A 22,878-nucleotide genomic window follows, 5' to 3' on the forward strand; every position below is an offset into this window, starting at 1 on the left:
GTGAGATAAATTTGAATGCTAAAATTGCCCTTATTTTGGGATAAAGAAAGTGAAAGTTAATTATTGGTACGATGTTAGATATGGACGGTACGTGGTCCAGAAAATGTGTACCAATTGGTCCCAAAAAAAAGCTACCAATAATCCTCCTCCTCTGGCATCCTTCAAGGAAAAAGACTTCTATCGAGGCGAAGTCCTATGCATCCATGATGTTCGTTGACATGAGGTGCCATCCTGGCTGTGGATCCTCTCCACCCGGCTTTGAGGCACAAACTTAGCATTGGTGTGCCGGGTGCATGCATGCTCACCTTTCTGCACATCAGCACATGTAGATAGATAGAGCATGTGCCTCACTACATGTGCCTCACTGACCGGAACTTGTAAGAAAAAAATAAAAGATACATTGACATTTACATAAGTGTAGATTATCGATCGATAATCTACCTCCCACACTAATAAGATGGCGACAATTTGGTGCAAAGAAGGTAAGAGAAGCCCGTCATACTTGCTGGTAATTGGTTGTTTATCACCAAGTTACCAATGTAAATTGATCTTTCTAAGGACAATTCATATACTAATATCTAGGGAGTATATGTAGACAACTGTAAAAATCATTGTCTAGATTGTTCTTCCATTTTGTAGGATTCTATCCTAAAATTCTCTGGGCGGCCGGGAACAAAAGAATATATCACTTCAAACTTTTTTTTCTCTTGATCTTGAAGAATAGACATTTTTTGAGACTGTTTGTCATAAAGAAAGTGCTATTCCAACAAAAGTCGAGCAAAAAAAAAACGTTATCATATTAATAGCTTGTATGCTACGATTACCAAATTTTTAAGTAGATGGGTCTAAAACAATTTCAGTGATGAATGTGCTAATCAATTGTAGCTTTCAGCAGCCACCAGCTAAAAGCAAAGATAATTATTTTTGGCAATTTAAACTGAAATAATTTGGCATAAAGTGATTCGAAGTTATTATGGAGTATTTCCTTACACTCTGTATTTTGGGTTCCCTAGGTTACATTACATATGACCGAATGATAGCTCGGAATTTCTTACGGCAATAGCCAGTAGCTGTCAGTGTCCAATGGCTACTTTCAACTAGCTGCAAAGGTTGGGTTACCTCATCAGCCATCACCAGATACGCCGGCCGGCCTTTAGGAAAAAACCATGAAGTTGGGGGAAAATCAGATGTTATGGTCATGCTAAATTCCAAGATAGAAGAGCCTTTAGGAAAAAAACCATGACGTTGGGGGGAAAATCAGATGTTATGGTCATGCTAAATTCCAAGATAGAAGATAGGTAGAAGTCCTTTCATGGTGGTTTAATTTGTTGCTTATTTGCAGTTGCTATCTGAGCTAGAAACATACTCCATCCGTTCCAAATTATAAGTCATTCCAAGAATCTTGGAGAGTGAAAGTTTTTCAAGTTTGACCAAATTTATATGACAAGATAATAACATTTATAATACCAATTAAGTATCATTAGATTCTTTGTTAGCTATATTTTCATAGTGCACCTATATGATATCATAAATCTTTATATTTCTCTCTATAATTTTGATCAAACTTTGAGATGGTTTGACTTTCCAAAATTCTTGGAATGACTTATAATTTGCAACGGAGGGAGTACTTTGGATTGGATTTAACTTCTCCATCGACAAGCAGACCTTATTTTTTTTTGAAGGGTCACCGGAAGGGGAGAGGATCCCCCACCCGATTTTTCATTGCTTATGTGGCCCAAGATGACCTGATGAAAAAGGTTTTGTTACAGTGTGTAGTATAGTTTTACATTGCCTGATGAAAAATACAAGCAGACCTTATCGAAAAATAATGTAGGACACTTTCTGTTTTTTTAAACGACTTATTCCTATAAACAAAATTGGTTTCTGCTAGAGCTTTGCTTTGTCTTGGAAAAAGGTATGTTCTCTCTTCTCATATGAATAATCAATGGCAGAGTTCCTATCCAGCATATATATATTTTTATCAAAAAGGGGAAAAAGATAAAAGAATAGGATTTGTCCATAGATGCGCATAAGCACAATGGAAAAAAAAAGATAATGGGAGCACAAATAAAACCGAGGAGAAACAATTCCCCAAATCAGATGCTCCTATATTGGGAAGGCCTCCAGCCTATCAAAATATTCCAGGGGTCAACACGAGGATGATGCATTGCAGAGCACAGGTGCCCGACCCCGCGAGAAAGCAATGGAGATCTTGCCATCCATCCATCGCGCGCCGGTGGTGGGCCGGACGTCGACGCGCGCCGCCCTCCACCACGGTTGCGTTTGGTGTGGCCACGACGGCATCGATCCGCATCTCTCTTGCGGCCGGCGGCATCTGGTGGTGATGGCCGGGGGGATCGGATCATCGGAGAGCCGCTGCCTTTGGGGCGGGGCACGTCGGACGGCGCCGTGCTGGCTTGTCAATGGCGGATTGGGCGGCGGGCGGCCACGCGGCCGCCGCGCTGTCCGGCCGGTGGCCCCCGCCGGCGGGCCAGATGTGCCTGGATTCGATGCCGAGGCGAAGCCGAGGGAGGGAGCTCGTCGCCGTCAATTTTCCGTCCCGTCTCGCTCTGCAATCTGGCCATGGATGGATGCCAGTTTTGGACTTTTGGTAAAAGGGCACGTCCTGCTAGGTTTGTTCTTACCATTTTACCATCTGTTTACCTTGGTGTCAAAAGTGAACTTTCTTGGTGTAAAAAAAAAGTGAACTTTCGTTTTTTATTTATGTTGTACAAGCTAGAATAGGGAATGGCTTTTGGGTCTGCATGTATGTCAAATGCTTTTTTTTTCTACTTTGGTTATTTGAGAGCTAAAAGTTTTTTTTATAAAAAAAGTATGTGGATTAACCACACATGCATATGGTCAATGTTGGTCATGGAAATATTTTCAAAATATATACTTCCTACTATTTGAAATAAATGATATATTTGACTATAGATATTAGAGACTAATGCATGTAAATGTCTTATTGGAAATCAGATGGAATATTGTAGTCTAAGTAAAATCAAGGTCATACATATGTGAGCAAATGTGATGAGGAGCACACGTGTGGTCAAGTTTTTCCAAGGTCCATGTTGGGTTGGTTTCTGGGGCACGACAGTGGTAATGAAGTCATCTTAAAATTCATGATCTAGTTCACCCTGGAGAATCAAAGTGGAAAAGAGCAAGATTAACTCACCTAACCCGTGGTAGGTGAGAGTTGAACGTACTATGGCCATACATACAAAGAATGATTGATCCATGTAAAGACTGCTTGACCATGCTTGTTAGGACATACGTGCAGGTTATTACTAATAATGGCTCTGAGACACTACTACAAAAACGTTGATTTGTCCCGGTTGGGAAACCGCTGTTGTCCCGGTTTCCCAACCGGGAACGCCTGTCCGGGACAAAAGGGGGTGCCCTTTTGTCCCGGTTGTGGCAACCGGGACAAAAGAGGACCTTTTGTCCCGGTTGGTAACACCAACCGGGACAAAAGGTGCAGCCAGCGCCCACGTGGCTGGCGCACCCTTTTGTCCCGGTTGGTGTTACCAACCGGGACAAAAGGTCTCTTTTTTTTTCATGTTTTTCTTTTCTCAATTCTTTTTCTATTTCAATTATACTTTTGCATTTCAATAAAACTTATGTATTGGAATTCAGTGTGTATGATCTCCACTAATATATACATATATATATAGTTACTTATATAATATTTGTCCAAGATAGTTTTCATATATAAATTAATTCACTTATATATATATGTATACACATATCTATACATGTGAATTCCTTTACATATGAAAATGTCTAGGACCAATATTATATAAATATATATATATACACATATATATTATTGGAGTGCTTATATATATATAATACATACATACTCCATCATATTTGCATAGGTATATTCGTTCTTAATTACATAGTAGAATTTGCCTTTTGGAAATTTAATACATACATACATACTCATAAATAGAAATTTAATACATAGACACACATATATATTTACATAGTTATATTCGTTCTTAATTACATATATACGCGTATATTGTCATATTTACTGTGATTGTCAATATTAGATATTCCATCATAGTAGAATTCGCCTTTTGGATCGAGGACTTGCTCAACAATAAATCCGGAGAATTGTTCTTGAATCGCCATAACCTTTTCCTCCGGTATGAGTTTATCGCGCATCTCCCCGACCTATGGAAAAAGGGGATAATTAATTTCGACTAATTAAAATACGAGTTCAAATATTAACAAGTTTTTTTACTTACTTCCTCCTCCCAATCTGTCCAGCCCTTTGGAGGACCTACCAGACCATGGATGTTCTCGCATACATAGTATGCGCACAATACAGTGCCTGGTTTCTGCCTCATACACTTTAAGAGAGAAGAAATTATCAGGTATTTACATGAATATATAATAAAACTAATGAATCGTGCAACGAATCATCCAAGCGCGTACCGGAAAATCTGTCTTGATCTTCAATTCCTTGTCAAATTTGCCTGGATGATTTTTAGCGAATTCTTTCCAAACCCTGTGCATGATTAGAACAATTATAGTCAAGTAACAAAGTGATTCAAATTATCGGTCATGGACGGAGTAGTGGTAGAATTACTTTTTCATCATGTTAAGAAGATTTTCGTATTGTTCTGGAGGTCTCCTCAATGAGTCCATAACCACGAGTAGGCTCTTCTCGGGAATTATGACAATTAGGATCCAGTGTTCACTGCAAGATTATACGGAGGCAGTTCTTGGTAGTTAAGGTTTAAACAATTCGATTACAGAATAGAAAGAGTTAGACGGAAGGAATCACTCACGCAAAGTTGTAAGGAAACAATATCATTTGCTTGTTGTGATAAACGCTTATGTACTTGAACAACATTTGGAATATCTCATCGGTATTGTCGCGTAGAAGCCTCCAATTACAAGTAATTGGGTCGATGAAGCCGAGGTGAGAGTATCCCTTTCTTCTGCAAGTACATCCATTGCCGGTCCATCTGCATTTTAAATAAATCGATTTGAATTCTTTACACGTATCGAATAAATAAAATATATCAAACCTAAATTAAACTAAATGTAACATAACATGAATAATTAAAAGATATGCAATATCTATCATACATCTTGATTAATTAAAAGGGGTACTTAATCCATTACAGAACTTAACAAAGGAGTACTATACATGAAATTTAAAAATTCGGTCAACAACACATAGGTTTTCAACCGTCCTTGCGTTGGAACGCAGAATGTTCTAACGGATTTCTTGCTGGCGCAGAATAAGATGGCGGAGCTGAAACCTCCGAGTTTGGTGGTGACGAACCGTAACGCCGCAATAAATCCTCAAGATCAAACGGAGGTTCCTCGCCCCTTGCCATGCATTCTCTATATTCTTTTTCCAAATAACGGAGCGCTGCCCTATGAAAAGCACTAGGTTTTTTGGACCGACGACCTACTCGAGTTGTGCCCTTCTCTCCAGAAGGACAACGATCACCCCCACCGGCGCCACTCCCTCCAGCTGTTGAAGCCATATTTTACTGAAAAATACCTTTATTTTCCACAAAATTATAAATTCTTACCATTACAAAGCAAAAATTATTTACTATTACAATTACAATGATCAGATTAATAACTCTTGCAAATAACAATGAAATTATATAAAAAAAGACGAAATGTATCATTAATCCTCAAGAAATCTCTAATTAATTGAAAGAAATCTCTATAACTTCTAATTACTTTGACACCCTTCAGTTCCAGGAGTACACTCTTTTCAATATCCAGAAACCCTCTAGAAGAAAAATAAACCTTTATTTCTGAAAATGTATATGTCAGTAACCTCAACCCTGCGGTGATGACACTGCCTTTCGGGGGGACACGGTGCGGTACAAGGATGTCACCAATCGGCTAGTCGCAGCACCAACATTTACGATTAATAGGCACAGCACTTGGCACAGGCAGCATGCTCGTTCATATGCTCTCAGTACAACAACGGCATGCTGACTGCGTCAAATGCTGTCTTCTTATCAATCGGAAGTGCTGGTGATGCGACCAACCGATTTGCGACGTCCTTATAGCGCATCGTGTATCCCTGAAAGGTAGTGCCATCACCGTTGGATGGAGATTAACGACGTATACTTGTTTCGAAATAAAGATTTTTTTAGCTTCTAGATGGTTTCAATGTGAGCCTGATTAAATACATCACTAGAGTGTCAAAATAATCCATTCATAATACAAAAAATTCTATAATATACTCATTTCATTAATTCATTCACGAATAAAAAAATCAACTATCCACAATATGGTCATATATACAAGTACATCACATGAAGTATCTACACTCATTCTAAAAATTTCTACTATCCATATACTCATCTAAATCTAAAAGAAAATTACGCCTACATATGCAATCTAGCTAGCAAAATAATGTCCAAGAAATGAGCTAGCTACACATTTTATCTATTTCTAAAGTATGAAATGAGCTATACAAGCCAAGGAAGAAGAGAAAAACAAGCCCCAAACCTTTAGAGCAGATGGATGGACGGGGAATCAAAGATCTTCACAAATGTGGTGAAGAAATGAGCAAAACTCCTCTATCCCGAGCCAAGAACAGAGAAAACAAGTGAGCTGAATGGCTCGGGCGGGGGGAGAGGGAAGGGGATAAGGGGCGCAAGGCCTTTTGTCCCGGTTGGAGGCACGAACCGGAACAAAAGGGGGGACTTTTGTCCCGGTTGGTGGTTCCAACCGGGACAAAAGGCTACGCGGGCCTTTTGTCCCGGTTGGAACCACCAACCGGGACAAAAGGCTCCCATTTTGTCCCGGTTGGTGTCTCCAACCGGGACAAAAGGCCCCCGTCCCCCCCCGCTGGCCCGGCTAGCCGTTGGACCCGGGACAAAAGCCACCTATTGTCCCGGGCCCAAAGGCTGCCGGGACAAATGGCCAGGAACAAAGGCCTGTTTTGTAGTAGTGAGATCATCAAAATGTTCCCACAAAAACTGTTCTTAGAAAAGGCGAAATGGCCATCTAAATGTGCCATGCAAGGTTGTTCCCTTGGTGCCATCAAGAGGTTGCCAAGTTCCATCAACTTGGGAAAGCATTTTTCCTTGAGGAAAAGCAAACCCCTGGAAATTAAAAAAACTAACGTGTCACACATCTACGCCGTTGGGGATGCATCGAGATGCAAACCACAACTATTTAGGTGTTTGAGTTTAATTTTGAATAAGTCAAAAAAAGGGTTTAATTTTGAATAAAGCCATAATCGAGCATGTACACATCCGTCAGTACGCATCCTTATTTTTTTTTGAAAAACCTACGCATCCTTATTTTGAAAAAAAGGTCCACATTCTCTTCCTTTTGCTTCTCATATTATTCCTCATTTGGTATTCTGTTTGCGCGTATTTGTAGCGTGTTTGCATGAATGGGATCAAGCGTCATTTTCTGCTGCAGCTGTTGAACTCAGATTCGAGCCAATCCCATCTGCATTTGAAAGTTCCTGCGTGCGCCTAAAGTGCCGATCGAGGGGAGACAGGTCAGTAGCAATCTTAGTCTCTAGGAATGAATCGTACATTTGAGCTCAAATTCCTAGCTAGGTTAGGGGGTCCACAATGGAGATCGATCGATATCATGAGACTGCATGTGGGACCCCAATCACAGGGTTTTCTGCTAGTAGCTTGATCCAGACACACAAAGTGTTGCTTCTCTCCAAGGAACAGCTGCCAACCGTTCCTTCTCTCTTCTCGTGCAGGGTCCACACATGCATAGTTGTAGAAAAGATCAGATAAAATTATTCCTAATATTGCTTGTGCATAGTGTTTTCCATTATTGGAAATCTTTTTCTGCATAACTCGATCGCTACCCTAATTCATGTTTATTTTTCTATCGAAGCAGAAAAGGAAAAGGAACCTTACTGATTAAGTAGCTCTGAATCTCTGATATGGAGTAACAATAAATATGAGTAGCTAGGACGCTAAACCAAAGGAGATTGATAGCAGTTACTAGATCAGGTAGTACGGACTCAATTGAGGCAATTTGTACAAGAACTAATTCTAATAATACTAGATAGCTACATCCTTTTGTTTAAGTTTCTCCATGTAAAAATCCACGATCAAGTTTCGCAATGTTAACGTGCATTGTTATCTGCAACTACATCCTTTTTAATTTGCCGTCACATACTCACATCAACACAAGGTACACAGACAAATTCTAGTTTCTTTTTGAACGAACCAGAACACAGGCAAGTTCATAGCTAGGTCAACACATGCTTCAGATTGCAGTAGTCAACGTGGCACTAGTAATTGTTGGGTTTTGTTGCGCGTGTGGGGCTTGACGCGCGCTGGTGACCAGAAGAAGAATATCTGCTGACCTGGTAAAATTATTACCGGATATGGAAAGAGACAAGTCATTGCCACTAGCTGGTAGAAGTAGACATCAATGCGCCAAAGTTTACCTGTCAATTTAACAAATGTAAGATTTGCATTGGAAGGTCAAACATGGTGTCGTTGACCTGTACGAGAATGTGCACGCAGCCTTAGGATATTCGCAGTGAAGGTTTTACGAGAGTTTCATGCATATGAAATATGGTGTCATGTCACCATTTTAGATGTAACACTGAGCTAATAAGGAGAGAGATGAAATGAGTTTCATCTATGCCTTGCACCGCGCTCTATCACAACATGGTGAAAGTGAAACATACACACGCTACCATCAATAATGGAGCAAAACATTACATGTGTGTGACGGGGGCTCATATTGGACGAGCGTTCGCTGCTACATGCAAACGACGTGCAATCGCTACTGATGCTAGCAGCGCGCGAGCGTTTCTAGCGAACATGAAACCAGCTAGTACTACCCTGCTCTAGCTCTAGCATTAAAATTTTTCATGTTTTCTTTCGGGACAGCGGTGTGTGAGGGAAGTATACGGGCGGCGCTGTTGCTTTCGCATACATATGAAAGCAGAAGATGAACATTGTTTCATCCAACCAAAAGTTTATATGTTGAATAAAATGTCGAAATAAAGCAAAAATACAAGAAAAAAAAGACGTGCATGGTATGAAGTTTAGGATTTCGACGAATAAAAACATCAAGCATGCTGAAAAAATGTGTGTTATTCTTTTACTGCATCACGTGAAAAAATCTCCAGAAAATGGTATATAATGGCGCAATAATATAAAAAAAAGAAAAAAGATTCAACAAAAGCAGGAGAAGCCGGAGATGTGAGAGCATATCCAAGAGCCTAGCTATATGGATGGCAACGGGCACATTACCCGCGGGTAAGGAACGTACAGATCCGCACCCGCAAGGCTACCCTCAAACCCGTACCCGCACCCGCGACGGGTGAAATGCTATGCGCGTACCCATCACCCGCGGGATACCCGTGGGTACCCGCATACCCGCAATACCTTGGAGATCCATAGGGGCGGCGGACGGCGGGGCTCAGGCGCCAGTGACCGCTCCCTGCTCGCTTCCTCCTCGCGACCGTGCCTAGCCAGGGGGCCTGGGGGGCGGGCGAGCGGTGCAGGCTTGGAGGGCGGGCTGGCGGCGGTGGCGGCATGGAGGGTGACCGGACACCGAAGAGCGGGCCGGCGGCGGCGGCGGCTTGGAGGAGCTCGAGACGAGGGCGGACCGAGCGACCGGAGGCGGAGACGGGGGTTGGAGATGCGGAGTCGCGGACCGCTGGAGAGCTAGAGACGGTGGTCGGGCGGTCGGGGACTCGGGGCCTCGGGGAACGAGGGAGATGCGGACGGGGTCGAATCAGGGTCGCATCGTCGAATCGGGGTCGTGTCGTCGGGCAGCTGGCGGCGGCCACCTGGGGAGGGCCAGAGGGGCGGCGGCAGTTGGGAGGACCGGAGGGGCGGCGGCGGTGGGGCAGCGACGGTGGGAAGGACTGGAGGGGCGGCGGCGGGGGGCAGATCAGAGGGGCGACGGCGGTGGGGAGGGCCTGGGAGGTGGCTGGAAGCGTGGGGGAGGAGTGAAATGGAAGCAACCCTAGAAAACTTGATGCTTCCCCATTATATATTTAATACACGAGGTCCACATGTCAGGGGCCTGAAGCGGGTTCGTGGGTTCACGGGCACGGGTAAAACATTTCTGTGCCTGCCATATTTGTACCCGCGGGTACAAATTGAAACCCGTACCCGTACCCGTGGGTGTAAATTGAAACCCGTATCCTCACCCTAGCGGGTTTTTACCCGCGGGCACGCAGGTAAACTGTGCCTGTTGCCATCCATACCTAGCTAAATAGATCAACTAGCCTTTAAATAATATAGTAAAAAATTTATATAAAAAATCACAGAAAATAAAAACATTGTAATCTAATTGCAAATAGATACAAAAAATTAAAAGCATCCACATGTAAGTCCATACCTCTATGTCACTAACCTTTAAATAACATAGTCAAAACTTTATACCCCACAATTTGAAAACATCAAATTCATATATTAAATACTTTGTGCATCGTATTTTCAACCGAATGTTTTAAAAATTTATACCACTATGTTAAAAACTTTTCTAGTAATATATATAGAACTTTACACATGCAACTTCCCATCAGGCATAAAAAAAAATGAAAAGTATAATTAACTTTGCACATCCCCACTTTTAACTGTTCTCAAACTTTTAACCACAAATCTAAAACCTTTGTAGATAGAATTCAAAAACTTTGTGATCACATATTCATAAACTTTTTGCTAGCATATTTTAAACATTGTACTCCTAGATCCGAAACTTAGCACTACAAATTTGGAACTTACTACATGCAGATTTTAAATATTTTACTCTTAATTTGAAAATAACGTAATTCCAAAATTTGCAATATGAAGAATATGGAAACTTCTAATATATACACAAAAAACTTTGGGTTGTAGGTCAAAACCTTATTACTACTGTTATATTGAAAAATTTAAATTGTATATGAAATATTCCATATCCAAAACTTTCAGGGTGAGAATATTTCTACATGACTTTGCACTAGCAGATTAATAACTTTGTAGTTCTAAAAGACTTTCAAATCTAAAAAACTGTGAAACTTTGTACTAGCACATTAATAACTTTGTAGTTCTAAAAAACTTTCAAATCTAAAACTATAAACTTTGTACTATAATAATAATGTGTTAGTTCGAAAACTTCTGAACCAGAAGCTATTAAATTTTTACTATCACATTATTAAACTTTAGCTCCAAAAAGCTTTGAAGTATGAAGCTATGATCTTTGTACTTGTGTACTAATAAATTTGTAGTTCCAAAACTTTGAAAATATGAAAGCATGAACTTTGTACGCTCACACAAATAATCTTGTACTTCCAAAACTTTGAAATCTAAAACCATATTCTTTGTATTAGCACAATAATAAAATTTGCAGCTCCAAAAACTTTGCAATATGAAACTATAAACTTTATACTACCATAGTAATAAACTTTGCAACTCCAAAAACTTTGAAATCCAAAACTATCACGCTAATAAGCTTTGTAGTCTCAAAACTTTGAAACCTGAATCTATAAATTTAGTACTAGCACCGTAATAAAATTTTTATAGTTTCCCCCAAACTTTGAAATCCGAAACTACGAACTTTGAACTAGCACACTAACAAACTTTGTAGTTCCAAAAACTTTAAAATATAAAACTATGATATTTGAATATGGGGCTGATAATGGACGCGCGCTTCACTGCTGTGTGCTGCTGGCGAATGCTCGTTGGTGGTTGCTAGCGATGTACGCCCATACGGATTAGCTTGCGGCAAATACATTTTATATTTATTATACATCGCTAATACACTGATGCCTAGTGGCAGATGGTACACATTCTCACTTGTATTTTTGTTAGCATTAGCCAGACTTAAGTGTATCCATATGGGTCATGTGGGCGCTAAAACACCATGAAAACCCAAATCTAAAAGCAGGATTAATTGAACAAAATACCAACACGTAGAACAAATTAATTTTATTTACAACCCCAATACAACGAATCAATCATGAACCTATGAATCTGAGAGAGAAAATCTGATAGAAGGAGAAAGATGTGGATGGTGGCCTCACGAGTCACGAGAAATGAACGAGTGCACAAAGAGTCTGCGTGCTCCCGCCTGCACATGGGTGCCTATTCCTTGAATACGTGTCCGTTCGTTGCTAGCGGCCAGTTATGAACGCGCGCCCTATAAGAATTTCGGTGTGTGACCCCTCTGTCCTTCTCTTTTTGGGACTGCTTGGTTGGATACCAAAATTTATCGTGCCAAAATGTGAACATGCTAAAACGTGGGCATACCAATCTTCCTTACCAAAATATGGTAATTTTAGAATAACACTTGGTTAGGTGGGCTACCTTTTAAATTTCAACCAAATGAGTGCCAAATTATAGCTTGCCTAAATTTTGGCTTGGCAAATTTTGGTACCCAACCAATTAGCTCGTTAGTTTTTACTTGTGGCTTTCAACACGTGCTTCCACGCTTTCTTATGGAAGGATTCTTTTTCGCTCCCTTTATCTTTTTTTTTCCAATGATGTCGGTAGAAGGTTATATGAGAAACAATCTGGCATAATAATCTAGGTTGCTTGTTATGTTTTGACAATTTTAAAGGCAATTTTGGTTCAACACTTTATTTTGAAAATCTCGGTATTTTTCAGTGCTCGATCATAATTTATTTATATATTGAAAATGGACTAGATCAGGCAGAAAATTATTGCAGCGAAATGGAACAGAAGACTTGCCAGTAATGTATCAAATAAAGAGGATGAATTCACTAAGGATTGAGCATTTATTTATTCAGCTGAAGGTGTCCGTTGTTTGTGCTCATGTCCATAGCCCGCACTATCACCACCACCGTCCTTGTTAATGCATTGGAATCATTTTATCATCTCCATGTTGCTCCAAATGTAGCATTTATCCTCACAAATAAAAGAATATAACAAATATCGCTTCACCCTTTTTTTGAAAAGATTCTGTTCAATATTTCTACAATGGCAAATGTTTCAGATCCAATAATCATTGACCTGTTCCGCATTGATCACAAAGTTATGGTCTTCTCGCTCTGTTTATGCAGCTATCCTTTGGATCACTTGTCATGATTAAAATATTTAAGGAACACCAAAACCCAGCTTTGAAACATGCACCTTTTTTCTCTTTATTCCTCCAGGGAGAAAAAGATAGGCAAATAAAGCAACAGGCATTTTTATATGTCAGGCCAAAAATTCACTGGATGGTATCTCTATCTTGTCTGTTTCTTTGCAGGTTTTGTTAAACTGCACAATCTCTTAAATGCTTCAAGGAGCAATTGGAGCCTCCCTAAGTGCTGATGTACTAGTTTATTTATTATTGATTTGGGTGTACTATGTGCAGCAGTGTGCCTAATTCTCTATATGTATGGCTTTCAATGGAGGGAATTGTTGGCTTTAGACTATGGGCCATTAACTTATCAATATGAACTTAGCATTATTCTCAAAAAAAATATGAACTTAGCATCACATAAAAACATGCTAGACAAGAACCATCTTTAACATATTTTCTGCTAAATATATAATGTCATCTTTTATTTTTTTTGTGGGGGAATTTGCCCCTTTGATTATTGTGGATATTTTGTCTTTAAAAAATTATTGATACATACGAGACATTTTTCTTAGCTCTTGCTTTTTGGAATATGGAGAATATAATCAAATCCTGTGTGTCTAGCCCGTAGTGCCTCTACTAGGTTTTAGCTAATTAAACTACTTGTGCACGCTACATGGCAGTATAAGTGCTGCTATACATACACATGAACCAGTACCGTAAATAAACTGGAACAATGTTGACACGTAGTTTTTAGGAAAGATTAACCAACATTGTGCGGGAGACCAACCTCATACTCTAATAGCTAGTGATAAGTGAACACGGACCTAGATAGTGTATGGTTTCAAAGGGGGTAATATACCAAATACAGATAGTAGGAAAGCTTTTAGGGACTAAGGCTGTGTTTAGTTCGCAAAAAAGTTTGGATTTTGGTAATATAGCACATTTTGTTGTTATTTGACAATTAATGTTCAATTCTGGACTAATTAGGCTTAAAAGATTCATCTCGTATGAAACAGTTAGACTGTGTAATTAGTTATTTTTTCAACTGCATTTAATACTTCATGTATGTGTCTAAAGATTTCATGTGTACTGTAGGAAATTTTTTAGGAACTAAACAGGGCCTAAATAAATATTTTCTTCTAGAGTTCTGTTTTCCGTAGACTGTGATTCCTGCAAGCCTGCAAGGGCATCTTCATATCTGTACCATAATCTCATGAAGTATGTTTTTACCTCTATGTTTGTTTATGTGACATTTCAGCCAATAAAATGCTTTCAGTGGGAGGGAGGAGACAAACACCTATATAAATTGTTAGAATTGTTAAGACATACTTCATTCATCATTTTGGGTCAAGCCGTACTGAGATCAAAACTTAACTCCTGACTTGGATCATTTGTTAAAAAGAAATTGAAATTGCATATAGCCGGTAATCGGTGTAACATATTCAAAGAAAACCTGACCTTGGATGCTCTACCATTAGCTCTAAAACAAAGCATTCTCAAGCCTCATGATTGAGCTTACTTACCTGGAGATGCCATCTAATAGGCCTAGATAGCTGATCACAAGAAAAATGGTGAGCCTTAAATCTTACCAAAACCCATGGGACAATAATATTGCAGGACTTAGAAGGACCACAATCAGTTGCTTAATTTCGCACACAATCTAATATTCCTGCAAAGAGCAGAGGATAATGCTGCAGGAACAAACACATTGACAGGATTCCACATTTAACAATACCAGTAGTACATGCACCCTACATGGCATAGGCGCAATGATAATGCCCACTTGAAGACCTATCTTTTATCTACATGCTATTTGATCACAGGAACTTTATATATTTTTTAGATAAAGGATAGATACTATCCGGCTTCATCTACACAGGGTAGAATCAGTCCACTTATTACAAAACGAGTAAAAGGTTCCAAACACTCGCACAAACAAGTCTAAGCGAGGTAAATAAATTGAACAAGTTTCTCTCATGATTAATGGAAACCTAATTGACTCGACGATAACCATCCAAATGACGCAAAGACTCGAAGTGCCGCCTCCTCGAGCTGCTGACATGGGAGGAACAATTATATATGGATGATAGGTATATTTCCATTCAGAATTCCCCAAGATCAGATATGTAAACTAGGCAACAAAAACTTTTTTTTTTCGAGAATACGCAGGAGGGCTGCGTATCATTTCACTAAGAAGAAAAGATTGTTCAAAGTTTACAACGCGGGCAAAAAAGGGGCGCACGCACACCTCAACCGAAACTAGAAGAGGACTATACGGCCGTAGATTACAACCAGAGAGCACCCTGCGCTAAGAGACCTAGCTACCGTTGACATTTGTACCCGTGAGCGACCGATGTGGCCAGCCGATAGCAGCGAGCTTAGTCGCCCCAGCCCGAATCCAACTACCTCCCTCGGCGAGAATGTCGTCCAGCAGCTGGCCTGGTGTTCGCTCAAGATTGTTGAACACCCTGGCGTTCCGCTCCTTCCACACCAGCCAAGAGACGAGCATTACAGCTGTGTCTAGCCCCTTCTTTTGATCATGTGACAAGTCTTGGCATAGCAGGAGCCACCATTGTAGGAGGCTTAGATCGGCAGAAGGCGGAGGGCTCTAGTAGTCGATCACAAGCAGCAGGGCGTACCAAACTTGCCTGGTGAAGCTGCAATTGCAGAGTAGATGGTCGGCTGTCTCATCTTCCTGATCGCATAGACGGCAAGTCGTGTCCGTAGTTAGCCCCCGGCGACGCCTGCGGTCTGCTGTCCAGATGCGGCCTTTGACTGCCAGCCAAGTAAAAAAAATTACTTTCAATGGCGCCCAAGCCTTCCAAATTGGCCTAGCTCCCTCAAACTGAGTGCATCCGAGGAAGAAAGCTTGGTAAGCTGACCGTGCAGAATAGGTGGCATCTGAGGTCCATTTCCATTTGATAGTATCCTCAACGCCCTGCCTTAGCTGCACGCCCTCAGCAGCTTCCCAGAGGATTAAGTATTCATAGAGAGCTTGGACAGTCAACGTGCCTGTGATGTCCTGAATCCATCTCTTGTCTAGCAGTGCAGCGGCAACCGTTCTAGTGTTCCGCATCCTCGGTTTGATCAGCTTGCAGAGTTCCGGTGCGATTAGGCAAGGTGAGTTGTGTCCGAGCCAGTGATCCGACCAAAATAAACTCAAGTTGCCATCCCCCAGCTCGATCACAATGGAGGCGTTGAACATCGCCTGCAGCACAAAATCCTTTCCAAAGTCCACGTACAAATTCTTCCAAGGTCTGTTAGTATCCGTGCGCCTAAGCCACATCCACCTTAGGCGCAAAGCAAATGCTGCTAAACGAAGGTCCACCACTCCCAACCCTCCGACCTCTGTCGGCTGACAAACAAAGGACCAAGCCACCAAGCATTGACCCCATTAGCTTTCTCTTTGCCAGACCAAAGAAAGCCACGCCTCCTCTTGTCAATTTCCTGGAACACCCAGCAACAAAAACGTTTTAATCAACGACCTACGTGTCTTTTTGTACGTTGCAGTGTCCTGGGGACGCGAAAATTGATTTGTGAACCACAGTCTAAATGACAGATACTTGCTGTGCAGTGTTTCCTGCTGCATTATTGTGCCTATCCTTTGACTCTCTTGACAGTGATCTGTACTGGCCAAACGGCCACCATCTATCACAATCCTGAACCACGCATGGCGGTATCATTCTTATAGTTAATCTCTAGAAGTTATAAACAGATCATGCTTTTGCAATAATCTATTTACTAATACGTATGCTTATCTCCTGAAACCTGAAATAATCATTTAAATGACCTGTTCTTGCTGATGCAGCTGTAGATAATAAAACAGTTGGCCTTATAGGATGGGGCGCATAAGGTTCACAAAGCTTAGATAAGTTGATGTCCATTTCAGTGGCATGGCTGCAAGGCAATTGTAATTGCAGTCACAGTCAGCATTATTGAACCCATGCACTGGTGACTTTTGGAACCTTTTCAGTGAAACAGAACACAGCAGCAGGGAGCTAATAACCTATTCAGACCTGCAGGATAAGGATCCAGAGGCATAAGCACACACAAGTGTCATCTGAATGGCTTGACATCATGTTCAAACCCTGCAACCCACAAGATATTGGTAGAAGCTGGCTGCATTGCTACCTAGCAATGTGTACAAAGTTGTTATTTTCATTTGATAGGGTCAAGACAACTAGAACTGTACAACGATAAAAGTTAGGATGCCTAGATCCCAGGCAATGTCAGTTGCTATGCTGCATTATTGAACTGCTCCTCATGACACGCACCTGATATGAAAGATACAATGAATCTGTGAAAACTGTAGTGGTAGAACATGTTGTGAGTGGCATGTACTATTTGTGAACACTGAAACTTCAGAAATTCGATGACTACCTTTGAGATCTTCTCTTTCCTTTTATAGCTCTATCTGATACCCAACTGGTTTTGCTATTTGGGACTGTCCTCGGTAATGGAAGAATTTGTCCTCTAACTGTTTCATTTTTTTTATTATTTTCAATTAGCTGTTCATCCTCCAGCTTTTCCAAAATCATGCATCACAGATCAGTCTATTCTAGAATCTAGAGGATGTGGGTTAGGATATTGACTTATTGAGCATAACTAGGGCATATTTATGATAGACCTATCTTGATCCAAAGCCTTCAGTTGATTAGGATAATAAGTATGTGCTACTCTGAGCAACAACAATATATGATTTTAGTAATTTATATGGATAATGAAAAAACGGGGATGGTATTTTCCCTTGTACAGAGCCGAAGCCTAGTTTCCATCATTTTAGAAGAAACAGTAGTTTTTATTCGGGCCTCAACCTAGTTTCCATCATAATGTAAGTGTGTAACAGAAGTACAGAACTACAATGTGTTCTGTATTGCAGCCAAATTACATCTTTTCAAATTTGGGACAACATATATTCAAGAACTAGGCCCATGGAACCTATAAGCTTAAACAGTATGTGCAGAATTTCTGAAAACTGTAGCTCTCAATTCAGACATATCATTCGTGGAACTTTTGGCTGGATCTCGGGACATCTGACAAATATATGAAATCTGAAGGAAACAATTTTTGTCTTAACAATTAGACAGCCGTGGAATACTCATGCATCGCACAATAGATGACAAAGCAAACCACTTCAACGTGTTAGAGGACTGGACGTATAAATTGAAAGCGTATCATATCAATGTTTTTATGCGTTGAAAGCACATCAAGGCTGTCGCATCTTGGACAAAGATGATGGACGTTTGTACTGCAATCTTGTAATTACCACAGAACAAGCACTAAAAGACAAAGGCATGATGCAAAAGCATGATGGCTTTTAGTGATATACAGCATATCTGCACAAGGATGCCAATTCTGTCATGTTATCATTTTGCATTGAGATCACTCTATCATGTAACCATCTCCCCCTTCGCGGCTGGTTCATTCTATTTAACTCATTAAATTTTCTATCTTTCTATTTGCATCTGTAGATGATTATTTTGTTTAACATTGCAGTTTCTGCTCACATTTCCTTAGAACCCTGTATTTAGATGGATCAGGTATTTATTTAATTTTTATTTTGTGACTGCGCATCGATGAAAAATCCTCTAGAAAGTAAAAGGTATTGTGGGATAAGCATGCAAAGTTCGAACTGCGATTACACCTAAATCAGATTTCAGCTGTATTCTGATGATGTACTCCGTGACACTTGATTAATCATGATTGAGTGTAGATCAATTGTTTATTTATCACGAAGTTGGCTCAATGTATATTTGTATTTATACTTTATAGCAGGGCCGGTTTGGGTCTATATTCTTATTTATCACATCAGAAGGCGGCACACAACTCTTAAGTCTGAACTGATTTTCTTTCTATATCTTCTTACTTCATAAAGCCCTCCTGAAGAATGTGGATCCTTGTGAGTTTCTAATGTTCAGAGTTAGTTTGAGTGCATATCTATTTTTTATTATCATTAAAGATGGCAAAGAAACCCTGAACTCAAATTTTGTTTATGTTTCCAACTCAAAATTTATCCATAAACTTGAGACGTCATGCTCATAGTTGGTTCATGGACATCTATATTTATATTTGCCACAAAGTTGGCAAACCACCCTTAATCTGATTTTTGTATACCTCAAACCCCCCACCTGCCCTCTTCTCCTCTCTCTTCTAAAAAAAACGAGGATCCATGTGAGTGCGATGTTCGATCAGTGCAAATGCACAAAGACAAGGCCTCAATAATAGAGTGACTAATTGATGGGAATAAGTCAAAGCCACAGATTTAAACTTTTGAGGTTAGTGGAGTTTAGCAAATGCATGTTACATGTTTTTCCTTTTGTTGCCAGGATAATGAAAGGGATGGGTCAACTCGAGGCATGCAATCAATTGTCCTTAAAAGATTATGTGGGCTCCCTGCTAAGCAGTGTGCTGATGAATGGCCAGCATTTTTGCAACAGACAGAGAAGAAAAACGAGAGAAAAGATTTAATACTTTCTAGGAAAAAATAATTAAAATGCTTTTATGCAGTGCTAGACATCTATCAGCATTTTAGCACGCATGACATGATCTGAGGTACAAATCAACTGAACACCAAACACATCCCCTGGTCATGGCATTTGTCAAACACTGCTGGGCAGCATTTTCCTCTGAAAAAGATGCCATTTTTCCAAAGATGGCTTATTGCCTGAGAGACTGAACCGAGAAGAAACATAATTCTTGACCAAATGAATTCAAAGCTAGGGGGTCCAATCAGGAAGGAAGGCGATTTCAGGCCGACACATCACAACAAGGGCAACATCAACTTCACTTGGTCTGCATCTCACACACACACACACCACTCATCAGCCAATTATTCCCTTCTGCAGCCACACAACATTCAAAGGCTCCTCTCAATAAAAAAAAAAACATTCAAAGATCCCAGACAGCATGAGGCCTCATCCACTAAACCCCCCACATCATAACCATGATCAGTCCAGCTCCTGATAGAAAAATAATTATGCTTATCCCCGGTCCCATAAACCGGTCGGTCCCGCTGCTGACTTGTCTATGCCTGACTGGCCCGTGCGCGTGCCGTGTCCGCCACGCGTCCGACGTGGCGTGCCACGGCGGCGCCCAGGTTGGTTGGGGTGGGGTTGAGCCGTTGGAAACCTGAGGTTGGAGAGAGTTGTAGCCAACTTGGGATTGATGATGACCTGGTGAAATAATGGGCACGGTCTGATCTCTCCTGGCCGTGCAAAACCCTGCTCAGGTCGTCTGCTTAGTGGCGGGAAAGCTGGCCGTTTCACCTTTTGCTTTTTTTTTTCTCTCTGAATCAGCAGCAGCATGTGAGAAGCATATGCACGTCTGCTTGTCTGAACGAACAAAGTTTTTTTTTCTCCTTTCTCACGTGTGAACAGCAACCTTTTTTGTTTGTGTGGTTCATCTGGTTCATTCCGTGGTCACCTGGGTAAAGTTCTCTTTTGGTCAGGCCTCATTTCTACACTTTCCTGTGGAAGTCATCATAAGCTAGTTGTTGGGCACAACCATAAGCATTACATGTGAACCAGATAGAACCTACCTCGTATGTTACAACTTGCCACTGTGCCAAGTTGTTGATGGAGAGAGGATTGCCGTTGATGCTCAAATAAACCGGTGTTGAAGATAAGTATTTGAAAGAATTGGAGGTTGACCAAGAAGAGCAAAGCGTGGACCTGTGTCTTCCGCTAAGTATACATGTTAAGCCATACCGCGGATCTCTTGGTTTCGGCCTAAGACAAAGATGGCACTCCCTCGTTTGAAACCAATGGTTGCTTATTAATATTTAATTTATATGATATAAGATTAGAATAAAAACTAATAGCACCAATTTTTCAAAATTACAATTGATCATGATCTTGATCATTTTAGTGATTGCTTCTGGAAGTTTGGTGGTTAAGCAAAACCACAGGCATCATCTGTGACCAGATAGAACCTACCCTTCTCTGTGCCACATTGTGGATGACGAAGTGACTTAAAAAAATAAATCATATCTAAGATAAGTTTGTAAATGAATTGTAAAATGACTAAGAACAATGCCCATACGTGGCACTTGTGTCTTCCACTAAGTACAGTTAAGCTGTCCCTGCAAATGAGCAAATCTCTTTGATTGCTAGAGGCTTATCAGGGGCAGATACGGTAGCCGGTTTCCCCCGATTGATGGACAATCTTACCATCAACTGCCTTCAAAAAGAAAAAGGAAAGAAAAATCTGAAGGAAACAAGAAGGTGCCTTGAACTACTACTACTACTGAAGGAAACAACAGGGTCCCATAGTGGCGTGTTTGACTTCGTGAACAGAGGTTTCAGGGAAAAGGTCAACGGGCCTAGTGGCACTAATTGCCGGAACAATGCAGGTGGGCCCGGCACACGTGGCAGGCTCTCCCAGGAGCACAACGCCGGCCGGCAGTTGGTGACGATGCCACACAGTTGGAGTACTGGACAAGAGGCTGGGGCTCTTTGGGTTGGCAGTTGGCGACAGCAACAACACTTGCACTGCACAGAGGGCCTACAGCTAGCCTACATGCAACGAAAGTCACTAAGCTAGATTGTACTAGTCGGCTAAACAACGCTTGAGGCTGAAAGCATCAGCACCACTGATGATGCGTGTGTTGAATTGTTTTGATTTGAATTCTGAACACGAGTGTGACTCTCATCTACGGCCACACACTTGTTCGCCGCAGCAGCGTCGCATGCGTGTTTCATGTTTGCTTTTGCACTACCAAGAATCCACGTCAGCCATCTAGGAAAAAAAAAACTATCCACGTCAGCCACCTGGAAATTTGTCCACGTAATCCTGCATGTAGAGATGCTGATAATAAACATGCATGTTGATCGCGGCATTTCTTTTTCCTTTCTTTCCTAACGCATACACGTCAGCCCATTTGGAAGAGGATGAGGTGGCCGATTTGACGCCAGCAGTGTTATAGCTTTGGCTCTAAAAAATTTCCTACCGTATCCGCCACATCGAATCTTCGAATATATGCATGGAGCATTAAATACAATTGAAAAGAATATCTAATTACACAGCCTAACTGATTAGCATGAGATGAATCTTTTAAGCCTAATTAGTCCATCATTTGATATTATTTGTCAAATAACAACAAAATGTGTTACAATACCAAAATCTAAAATTTTTCACCAACTAAACACACCCCGAGTGTATTTCTTCTTTTTTATGCAGTAAACCCGACTGCAGGCCTAGTAGATTTGGGGGAGAGCATTCCAAAGAGGAAACGCGCTGGAAGGAAATTAGCTTATTAGCCATAAAATCTGTGGTATCTCACTTTCAGAGCGTTGTAACTTTACTTTAAAAAGACGTGATATCTATCGTGTGTTTACTGTTGTTCTAACTTCAAGAATTCAGAGTTGGAGCAAGATGTACATAAGAGCGTGCAAGTCATTTTGTTTCTGTTTACATCAAATAAGTTGATTTTAATTCATTTTATTTAGCCTTCCAAACAACTCCCCAAAACTGACGGACTGAGGCCTCAGTTAGGCGTTAGATATGGCTGTACACTTGAGCTGCAATTCCACAGGCATTCCAAACCCTTGTGTGATTGATGACTGTCCTGGATACCTTTTATCTCTGATAGCCAATGAATTAATGAACAGAGAGAAAGTTCAAGCAGCCTAAACTATATAGCGGTTTTTAACCATCACTAGTCTTTAAATTTAATCAATTTTAAAAAAAAAGCCATATGACTTCAAAATCCCATATGTTGCTCATACATAATTAGAAATTTAGATTCCAATAAAAAATAGGGTCAGTTGGATCCATGCCACTACAATTTCACAATTTTTGATTTCATGTTGAAATCGATGCCATTGAGTGGCATGATTTTCAACGTGAAACCCAATTTCACGGAGT

Source organism: Panicum virgatum, chromosome 6K (genome assembly GCF_016808335.1).
Source record: "Panicum virgatum strain AP13 chromosome 6K, P.virgatum_v5, whole genome shotgun sequence".
Lineage (NCBI taxonomy): Eukaryota > Viridiplantae > Streptophyta > Magnoliopsida > Poales > Poaceae > Panicum > Panicum virgatum.